Consider the following 11,902-nt stretch of genomic DNA (forward strand, 5'->3'; position numbering starts at 1 on the left):
CCCCCGTCCGTTAGTGAGGGACGTGTGTACCAAGTTTGATTGAAATCCGCCCACTGGTTTAGGAGAAGACGTGGAACACACATACACATACACATATACATACATTTTTACAATATGTACGTATTTAAGGATACTATCGAGGCATCTGCATAAGGAAATAAAATAGTGATACATAGAAATAGGTACCATTGTAACTACTATACAATCAAATAATAATTCAAAATACATACGAAATAGACCCTTTGCACAAGAATAATCCATATAGTCTGTGATCAATCTGCAGCACCATCTATATGTAAAATATCTTCGTAACTGTTTATTACTGTACGTTTGCGTTTTCAGCGTGTACTGTGCACTGTAAATTGCGTTAGTGACGTTTAATATGTGTGAGTTTCTGCGTAAGAGGATTACAAGAAAACCCTAAGGAAAAGATTTTTTTTTAATTCGCCACTAACTACACATAAAAAGTCATCGTTAATTATAAAATTGTGTGTGTTTAGACGTTTAAGTGTAGGAAATAGATTGATGCAGCAGCTCACATATCGAAAGTACAATGCATAAATGCCATAATACACGAAAAACACACCCTTGAAAATGCGAATTAATTCCAGAAACGCTCTGTGCAAAAAATAAATAAAATAAGTCGGAACTGGCAGGAGCAAAAGCTTTTTTTATCTTGAAAGGTAGATTAATTACACAGAAATATCAACTTTTTAACCACAGTCTTCGCCAACGTCACTGTTAAGTTCGCTTTCCATATTTGTTTCTCCACTGTCGGTATTTTTATTACTCTTCTCCCAGTGGACGTTGTCCAGACCATCAGACATGCAGCACTTCTTGAACCCTTCAATGATACTATCTGTTGATAATATGCACCATGAAGAGGAAGTCCAATCAAACGTTACGCTGACTGATGGTTTTTTTTTCTTACTAGACTACTTTCTTACCTACAAGTTTAAGACTAGTTCTGTCTTCAGCCGGGCAAGTTAATTCTGCACTTGAGATGTGAGGTGGCCTGTAAAGGCATTCAGCATCAACATAACTCCATTACTCAGCAGAGCATCAGGTCTGTGATTTCAAACAGTCGCTAACCAGTCCATGATTAACAATGCTGTCATAAAACCTTTTTCTTGGCAACGAATCTTCGACCATTTAACAAAATTTTCGTTGGGCAATGGTTTGCGCTTCAAAATAACACATGGCGGCAGCTACCTCCGTTTGGTACTATACTTGCCAACGTTCTGAGACGTAGCGATGTGGGATAGTAACACTACACCAATTTTACTCTTTAAATAATTTTTTTTCTTATTTTTCCATTACACACATAATGCATATACTGTAGTTATATAAAATGACTAAACTCTTATCCATTCACTATTTCTTTAAACGTCATTATTGACAGTATAATTTAAAATGTGCCGTTCACAATAGTAGGAGAAGGCAGCGTAAAGTGGTCACTCAAAGTGAAACTGAATTTTTACCAGTCCATGGTTACACAGAAGCTGACCGCTTACACATTTTGAATCCATTTATTATAAGGTATAACATAAAAAAAATTGAAGTGAAAAAATGACAGTAACTATATCATTTTTTCTGAAGGCGTACGTAGTGTTTATTTATCCCTACCCAGCGGGATAATGTGGCCTATTCTGGATACTTTTCCATATAGTTTATTAGTATGTAGACGATGTGGTATATTGTTACGCTCTTCCAACTGAAATATTACTCGCCGTGGGTCATACACTGTAAATCCACAAAATAGCTTCTCCAATTGAAAAATATAATTAAATATTTTTTTATTCTTAGTCTTCATCGACCACACTCATTAAGGTCCCCATAATATTTCTTTTACCATCTGCTACAGCTGTGTTCTTGTTAGAACTCTTCTTTCTAGAGTGGTTCGTGAAATGTTAAATTGCTTTGCTGCTGTAGAAAATGGCATTAAGATCCCACGTGTGTTGCTCTGATTTCCGTACATATTTTCTCGGCAGCTTGATGACCTAGTATCTTAAGCAATACCAAGCACATGCGTCAGTTTGTTTTCAACGGTTTTTTGCACTAGGTCAAATATAGCACTCACTCCGTCTTCACGCCACAAGTGGCCCATCGGGACCATCCGACCGCCGTGTTATCCTCTGTTGAGGATACGGATAGGAGGGGCATGTGGTTAGCACACCGCTCTCCCGGTCGTTATGATGGTTTTCTTTGACCGGAGCCGCTACTATTCGGTCGAGTAGCTCCTCAATTGGCATCACGAGGCTGAGTGTACCCCGAAAAAAGGCAACAGCGCATGGCGGCTGGATGGTCACCCATCCAAGTGCCGGCCACGCCCGACAGCGCTTAACTTCGGTGATCTCACGGGAACCGGTGTATCCACTGCGGCAAGGCCGTTGCCAGGTCAAATATAAGAGAACAGAAATGGTCTTAATTATCATTAATTAATTAATTCAAAATCGTCATAAAGGGATAGAATGACGGATAATAGCTTCGTACACAAACGGGATTAGCAGTCGATCTGTAGTACTCTGCGTGATATATGGAGATTAATAACTCTCGTTGGGATTAACGGGTTAAAAATGAACTGACCATCTCGGACACTTCTCCCGACGATTAATGTGGTCATTTTCACGATTGGAAGCCATATTGGCACTAGTGATTCGCAGATCAAAACTATCTTACCGAAAAAAGGAAAGAGAAACTATATCTCGAAGCAAAGGATGTTGTCTAAACCGTGATATTGCTAAAACAGTACTACTCTATGTATAAGTGAGGCAACAAATATAATACAAACGGCTTACATCAGAGAACTGAAAATCAGAAAACTTTTTACTAAAAAATAATGGAGCAAGCTTCCTTTTGTCAAATTCTCTGACAACAGTGAAGTTGTACAGTATAACTATTTATTGTCTGACAACTTCTCAGGAGGCAGGAGCACTGTTCTAGGCAAGAAATATCCAATATCCACCTTTCCTACTCCGGCCACTTTACCGTACCTTTGCCAATATCTAGTTCATACGGGAACATTTCTTAAAGCAATATTCATATTTTTTACGGCACCTGAAAACAATGTGCGCGTCAAAACTCAGTATTGCTAAAAACTGGTGAAAGATCAACAACAGAAGACGGTTACGTTGTTACTTCATTTACATTTACGACGGCTAATTTGTAAACACCAGCAAGACTGTTGCTCCAGAGAACTACCGCTGCAGTTGAAAATACTATGGTGCGAAAATGTACCCGTAAGGTTGCACAAATAGTCCGCACTCTCATTTTTTGTGGCTGAATTTCGGGGAAAAAGTGCAGCTTATACTTGGCCCAATATGGAAGATCCTAAAGATGAATTTTGAAATGTTGTTCAACGTGCACATTTAACTCTTAGATCAGGTGTCTCCACTTTACTGTAAAAATACTCGACGTTATACAGCTCAGAATTTCAACATGCGTCACGAAGAAATTGTATGTTGCAAAAGCAACGACTCTCTCCGTTTTTTAAGCCCGTGACAACCTCTTTTAACAAGAGACGAGTCAGTCATGCACGACACGCTCTTACAATTAGAGATGTTCATGTTACTCAAGTCATTACGTTAAGATTTAAAGGAAAGTACGAAACGCATGCAAGAAACGCACGGCGTCCCTGACATTGCGTTCCCACCTGCAGCTGGCGAGCTTTCAACTGTGCGCCGAGCGTACGCGTGTCTCGCGGGAAGTCTGCCGCTTCCTTCGCAGGCGCACCTCTTGGCAGGCCTGCGCGCGACAAAAGGACGCGGATGACGCCGGCCGCGACAATGCCCCGGGAATCCACAGGCCACGCCCACGCACGGCGCCTGGCAAATTGCCTGCTGCTGGCGCCGCAGCCAGCTCCGGGGTTTCCCAGCAACGCGGATGTCGCGGTCGACACCACGGCAGAAAGCAAGGTGTCACACAAATATTCTACTGCTCGTGGATTCTCAGCCGATATATATATATATATATATATATATATATATATATATATATATATTTTCCAAAAGATAACATTTTTCCACAGTTGGCTGATTTTACGATCCTTTTATTTGTTGGTACCAGCACTTCAGGTCGATTAGCCATTGTGAAACACACGAATTAAGAGTACACAAGTTCCACCATGACAACGCAGTGTCAAAACTTACAGGCCGCCGAGTGTTTTTCGCATATCTTCGTCATGCTGGGATTTGTTCACTAGTAACTCATATGTCTGATAACGGCTAAACTGCCGAAACAGTCACTAACAGCAAATAATAAGACGTTATAATACCAGCCAGCTGTGGAACAATGCTATCTTTCAGATAATAGCCACACGTTGCAGATGCACACAAAGCTCGATCTCTTACAGCAACCAATGAGATTCCGAGAGTATTGAGGCTAATGAGCAAGGGCACTACATCACTAGTGTGTGGTACAAGTTGAGAATATGCTCTGACTGGAGGCGTCCTAGGGTAGCCCGTGGGATTGTGGTGAGCACTGTGACCAGATAGCGTAGCGTTCAGCGCACCGGCCTTATGAAGAGACTCGGGTTCGAATCCCGGTCCGCCACAAATAGGTTTAATGAATCAAAGAAACCTACATATTCGTATCACTAAAAGGAATCTGTCTTAAGAATTTCGTCACTCAAATCAAATCTACTAAAAAATATTGTTCGATCTCATTATTGACGATTTCTGTGATTTGCCCGATTACTACTTGAACATTTTTAAAATTTTCGTATGATGTTTCCGTCTTATGACTCAATGCATAGACAATTTTCATTGTTGAAACAGGAGACAAATTAGAATCAAAGAAAGCAAGAGTAACAATCAGTAGACTGGTACCATACATGATTTTTCCAGTTTTTTGTAAATCCACACGACAGCCTGAACGCTAAAATCCATACACAGATTAATTATAATTCTTCCTCGGTTGCTGCTCTCGCAAACTATTTCGAACAAAATCGTGACACATCGACTTGATCTAACGAGGAACTTATAGCAAGCTGCGATAGCAATTGCAGTTGAGCTGAAGTTTGTATGAATATTTTTGAGGCGCTGCTTACAAAAATTTATAAACTAAGTGCCATCACCAGTTACACTGTAAGCTCCGAAGATGAGATATTCCGCCCACAGTGGACCATACCTAAAATGATAACGTGACTTTTGTAACTGTAACCATTATGAACAGTATTCCTCCAGCTACTGTAGTTATTTTCAGTGTGTGCTATCGTCGCCACAGGCCGCGGCGTACTGTAAGTCACTTGACGAAGTGTTCGATGCGACATCTAGGGGAAGCAGACAGACAGATTTTACGCATGACAGCATGGAAACCTATATAATAGCAACCCCCCCCCCCCCCCCCCCCCCCCGTCGTGTTGCATCCGTTTGTGGTGTTACCGATTTCGTAGCGCGTCACTTCACTCTCACTATCAACATAATGGTGTGATAATGCATCCTGCAAACATAGTGGGGATGATTGTTAGGCATTACACACACACAAAATATCCACAGAAATTACAGTAAAGGAGAGAATGCAGATTCGTTCATAATCAGTGTGGTAGTTAAAGCAGTGGCAACCAGTGGTAATAATACACATCATGGAACTAGAATAGTCTACATTGAAGTATATAATACGCAGAAGAAGACCTCCCTGATTGTGAAATACTTGTGGATGATCCAGAACCTGACAGTGACGAAGACTAGTTACGTAGTGACAGAAGCCACTCGTCTGCTTATCTGCCAAGCCCAGCGAAGAGAAAGAAGTGGAGTGATATGTCTTTCACAAGGTAAAGGAGATAATCGCATTCCGTACAGAAAAGATATCGCATGGTGCAAGTCACACATCATCTGCGATATTTACGTCACGAGGTAGAGAAAGGGTAGGAAGGCCAGCGCTCATAACTTCATGTGCTTGACGACTTCTAGGCGCTAATTTTCTTGGCAAGGATATTCGTGGTTGGGGGTTTGGAAAAGGCCCGAGAAGTAGGACTGATTCGAGTCATTGGATCTGTCCTTGGATGGGTTGCAAAGTTTAAAGGGAGACAACATCTTGGCTCACGGGAAACAACAAAATGTGTAACCACTGAAGCCTGGAATACAGATTGTGACGCGAATGAGAGATGTGACTAGGTTCGCGAGGATCCAATGTCATTAATGAACACTATGGAAAGTATACAGATTTATAATAACGATCAAAGCCGTACTCAGAAAGAACTCCATTCACCGCAAACTCCACGTTGAAAAGGAGAGAAGTCGGGAAGAAGTTCTGTGCGGAGCGATCATGCGACAGCTGATTATTACACAATCCAGCCCTTTACATTGGCAAGCTGATACATGTTTCCAAAGATAATGGTAATTTACCAGAGGAACCTAGAGGTCAGTCAGGAGAGCGAGTAGTGCCGAAACCGCAAAATCTGATTCAAGTTACCTCGAAGTCCGGCCTGGTTACCAAACAAAGCCTAATGAAATTCTTACAAGATATCTACATCCCATACGCAGCAAAGGAGTCTCCTCTTCTGTTTGATTATCTCGGGACATAGCGCGACAGGAGCCGCAAAACACGGAGTATACAGTCAATACCATCCCTCCTGGGCACTCCTTACATTCAGCCACTTGATGTACTATTCTTGCGACAGTTCAAGGCGTTGCTGAAGCGGATCGAACATCACAGTACCCTTGACGACAATCAGTTCACTCCATTGTCAACGGATTCGATCTCGTTGCTGATGCGTTTTCTACACAATCAGTTCTATTCTCCAGTCTTAGTAGACTTAGTACGGTACTCCTGAGCCGTAGCTAGATGCGATAACTTCAGACTAGAGAGGTTTCAAACCTCGTCCGAACGTACTTTTGAATTTCAGACGAAGTGTGACTCGGAAAATTGCTTCACACGGTCATTTATGAAGTGCTTCCATTGTGATAAGCAACTCTGTTTTTTTTCCACTTCATGCTCTGTGATCGTGTTCATCCTGGTAATCTTTTGTCAAGAGCTACCAACGACCCATTTTTTGAACTCGGTGACTGAACATTTGCATGATTGTCAAATTCAGTGTAACTGTCGTCGGTAAGGCCGGCCGGAGTGGCCGTGCGGTTCTAGTCGCTAGAGTCTGGAACCGAGCGACCGCTACGGTCGCAGGTTCGAATCCTGCCTCGGGCATGGATGTGTGTGATGTCCTTAGGTTAGTTAGGTTTAATTAGTTCTAAGTTCTAGGCGACTGATGACCTCAGAAGTTGAGTCGCATAATTTTCAGAGCCATTTGTCGTCGGTAAACATTGTACAGTACATGTAAAGCTCCTACATGCAAATCAAAACTTTGTTGCAACTGTGATCGCAAGTTGCGCTAACTCTCTTGCAAGTATTCCTTGACTTTTCTGTACTGTATTCCAGTTTGGAATTTAGTAACCTCGATTAGAGACAAAGCGTTCTGATTTTTTAAAGACATAGTGGAACCTATACTTCTGCAGTCCATCTTTTCCTTAAAGACACTTTTAAAATTGATTTCGTATAATTCATGCCTGCAAAGAAAATACAGAAGGTCGTTTTGTAAAAAATTTTCAATCATAACTCAAGCGCTTCTAAAAGTTCCCATATTTTATGCTAGTGTGGCATAAACTAAACTTCAATAAAGGGCTCAACGCGTGATTTTATGAGAATTTCACTCACATCTGTAGCCTGCCCTTTCCCAGACGCATATGATGGTGCAGACACTGCAGGAAACTGCTCACTACCACAAGCATCACAGGAAGTCTTTCTACCGTATCATTACCTTTCAATGCTGACAGTAATCTACTATCTCAATGAATGAACGATAGCAGCCTGCAATTTTGTCTCTTTAAATTGGTTGCTGATTCCAATAGCCTTTATATCGGGGGTTTCTCTCGGGTCTAGTAACTGCAAAATCTACGATATCCTGACCTCGGGTCCCGACGTTAACTATGAAGCTGTAAAATGCTTATTTCAAATGTATTTATGTGTGAAATTTATGTTATAATTGTTGAACCTCATATTCACTTCTCTCTCGCCATTTATCAGCTGCTTCCGCTCACTCATACGCTATTCTCCCTTCCTCAAGTGGCTTGTCACTGATACATGAATGAATCGTGGCCGTCCTTTAAACCGTTGGTTGATCAGATACTATTTATCTCCTTCAGTGGTAATGATACTGAAACCATTAGAATGTGATCTGTCAAAAATTCCGTTAGGATTTAGAACAAAATGGTCCTTATTTTCGCTTATGAGCGTCCGATAATATCCCAGAATGTTTTTGTAGCTGCTGATACAAAGCTAATTCTCGCATCCAGTCTCTCAGTTTCTGTGTCAGAATTTGTGATTTTCTCCAATAGAAAAGTAACGAAATGCCTGAATGAAATTTCAAACTGCAACCGAATTTGTGTTGATATGAAACTCCCTGGCAGATTAAAACTCTGTGTAGGACCGAGACTCGCACCTGAGACCTTTGCCTTTCGCCAGCGGGTCCTCTACTAACCTTTTTTTTTCTTTTTTCCTTAATTTTGGTCGTTACTGTTCTCGGCGCTTCGTCTGAACAGACGTCACATGACGCTGCAAGGTGATCGCTGCATGCGGCGAGACCTGCGATCGCGCTGAGCCACTGTGCCGGCAGCTGAGCTATACGGGCACGGCTCGCGACCTCTCCTCGCAGCTTTACTTCCGCCATTACTTCTCGTACCTTACATTATTCACAGAAGCTCACATGATGAGCACGACTATCTGCCACTGTGTCCAGAGCAACTAATTCCGTGAGAAGGCTACGCCCCAAAACCCGACAATGCTGGGGAATAAGCTGAAATGCATTACTCATTATCGCAGTCCCCTGCAGTGTCTCAGCTTGGGGAAGGTGTTGGTTAGAATCACCGGGTTCTCTCCTTCACATAGGTAAGAAAGAAGTTCTCTATCTTTTCAACTACCTAGTTTTAACTACTTCTCAACATAGTAACCCTCATTTTGTACTTTTTAGACCTTGAAAAGTAATTGAAACTAGGTAGTTAAAAGTGTAGTGACCCCATTTGCTTACCTGTATGGGAGCCAATGGATCGAAGCGTGTTAATGCAGGTTCAGCATCTGACACAGACCTCGAAGTCATGGTAGAAAAATAAAACGTCTGGCTGTGTACATAGCTGCAGTCATTCAGTAACTGTTTATGAAACAACAACACAAGAACCCTTTTGTTGTGATTCATAGCAGATGTGGCCTTTCTCCAGTATAGGTGACAAAAATTACACAGGTCTATGAAAGCTACTTCGATCACTGGATGCCTGCTCCAGTGCACCAATACATGTATACTTAATGGTTCAAAAAACTCTGAGCACTATGCGATTTAACTTCTGAGGTCATCAGACGCCTAGAACTACTTAAACCTAAGCAACCTAAGGACATCACACACATCCATGCCCGTGGCAGGATTCGAACCTGCGACCGTAGCTATACTTAATGGGATCAACACATATGGTCAATTCAACACCCAGATGGTATTTGTTTCCTGATATGTCAGAAAAGAGAGATGTAGTAAAATCTTACTCATATTGAGTTCTCTACCAGGTGACGTTAGCTAAGTTTTTATAGTTTATCGATTATAGAGTGCAGCAATCAGTTGTCCGTTTTTTAGATTTTATTATGTAAATCCAGATTTCGGCTAGTAGCTAGCCATTCTCAATGCAGTATTTTCTATTCTCAATGCATTTAAGTCCCTGTTGTTCGGATGTCAGTCACAGTTCTTTTAATACTGCTGATACAGTAGTATTCAAAGAACTACTGTATCAGTAGTAATCAAAGAATATAAGTCGCATAACAGTCGCTAAGTGCACCCACTTTCCGAATGGAGGGTAATCTGGTAAGTTTTTATAACTCGTAGAGAGAGAGAGAGAGAGAGAGAGAGCTGTCAACAAAAACTCTGACACTATTACACTGCCATATTTCTAGCATGGTAACCACAGGAATACGATAAAGGAGATTAGATCATGTACAGGAGGGATATTTATAGTCAGTCGATCGATATCGATGAATTGTAGGTGTTATGCTTCTAAATTTCTTTGTGCAGTCCGTGTAGGTTCTACATGGTTATGAATTTCCTCCTGTATGTTAGTCCAACTGAAGAACTGGACAGGAAGGGAAAATACGACTTACTGTACAACAGAGTAAAGACTATGACATGGCATCAAAACAGAGCAGGAAGTGCTTCTACCGAAATTTTGAGTAAAGACGAAGAGGTAGTGTACAAAGATCGTGACGATGTCCTCCAGAGATGGGAAGAATATCTAAAAGAGCTATATGACACAGATCATAAACCAGAAACTCTGGAACTTGAATCACTCAACAGTGTAAGTGGTGATGAGAAAGGAGCAACCGGTAGAAGTCTGCCATACCTGCAATGAAAAATGGCTAAGCAGTTGGTATAGATACGATACCGCGAGGAATATTAAAATGCTTGAACCAAGATGGAATAACAGAATTATTGAGGTTATGTAAAAAATATATCGCAGTGGTGAATGGCCTGAGGACTTCCTGACAACAGAAATGATTCCATTTTCGAAAAAACAAGGAACCAAGAAATGCAGTGAGCACAGGACAATCAGCCTCATTTCAAATGCAGCCAAAGTAATGTTAAGAATAATTAATAAGAGACTTGAAAAAGTAATGAAGGAGAATCTTGGCGAGGATCAGTTTGGCTTTAGATGGAGTACGGGTACTAGAGATGCAATAGAGCTCCTATGAATCTTAGGAGAAAGGTTTACCGAAAAAGGAAGAGACCTCTGTATGTGCTTCATCGATCTAGAAAAGGCATTTGACAATATGGCTTGGGACAAGGTGGTGACTATAATGAGAGAAAAGAGAGTTGACTGGAAAACCATAAGACTTGTAAACTCATTACATCTTAATCGAAAAGCGTCAATTAAAGTGAGAGGAGAAAGTACAAACTGGATCGGACTAGAAAAAGAAGTAAGACAAGGATGCTGTCTATCCCCCACCCTTTTCAATCTCTACTTACAAAATATGACTGATCAATGCTCATTAGATGACAAAAGAGTAGAAACTGGAGGAAGAAGAGTAGGGTGTTTGAGGTTTACTGATGACATGGTCCTTCTAGCCACAGGAGAAAAAGAATTACAGGATTTAGTGGACACCATTGAAGCTAATGGAAAAAATTATGGAGTGAAAATTAACACAAAGGAATTAAAGCTTTGGTACTATGAGGAAATAAAGAAATAAAAGTTATGCTGAATGAAGAAATACTAGAACAGGTGCAAAATTTTAAGTATCTTGGAAGCAGGATAGACACACCACAAAAGTTAAAAAAGGATAGCAGTGGGAAAAGAGGCATTTTATAAGAAAAGGAGTATTTTCTGCAGCGGTCTGGACAGAGAATTGAGGAAAAGATTCATAAAATATTTTGTACGGATTGTTCTCCTGTATGGCGCTGAAACATGGACTTTGAGGAAGAAAGACAGAAAAAGGCTGGAGGCTTTTAAGATGTAGACATGGCGGAGGATGGAAAGAATAAGTTGGATGGACAGAGTAAAAAATGAAGAGGTACTGAGAAGAGTTGGAGAGAAAAGACAGTTACTAGATGCAATAAAAAGAAGAAAAAGAAATTGGATTGGGCAAATATTAAGAAAGAATGACGAACTGATGAAAACAGTTTTAGAAGGTTATGTAGAAGGGAAAATGAAGCGAGGAAGGAAGAGATTTCAGATATTGGATGACGTGATGGACGGTACAACATACAGCAGCCTTAAGAAGGAAGCAATGGATCGCAGAAAATGGAGAGGCAAAGGACCTTCTAATATAGCAGAAAACTGATGATGATGATGATTGTTATTTTCCTCGTTGTGATAACTCTCTACCATGTCAGTGATGGGTGGAGGCCTAGATGGTCTTCTAATTAATGGAACAGCTCTGTCGG

At 41.0% G+C, this 11,902-nt stretch overlaps 1 pseudogene; it reads right to left on the reverse strand.

The window, feature by feature from the left end:
• Positions 1–2,278: 2,278 nt before the first annotated feature.
• Positions 2,279–2,395, reverse strand: LOC124617295 (annotated as a pseudogene).
• Between the last annotated feature and the right edge of the window lie 9,507 nt (positions 2,396–11,902).

The sequence above is a fragment of the Schistocerca americana genome, chromosome 5 (genome assembly GCF_021461395.2).
Source record: "Schistocerca americana isolate TAMUIC-IGC-003095 chromosome 5, iqSchAmer2.1, whole genome shotgun sequence".
Lineage (NCBI taxonomy): Eukaryota > Metazoa > Arthropoda > Insecta > Orthoptera > Acrididae > Schistocerca > Schistocerca americana.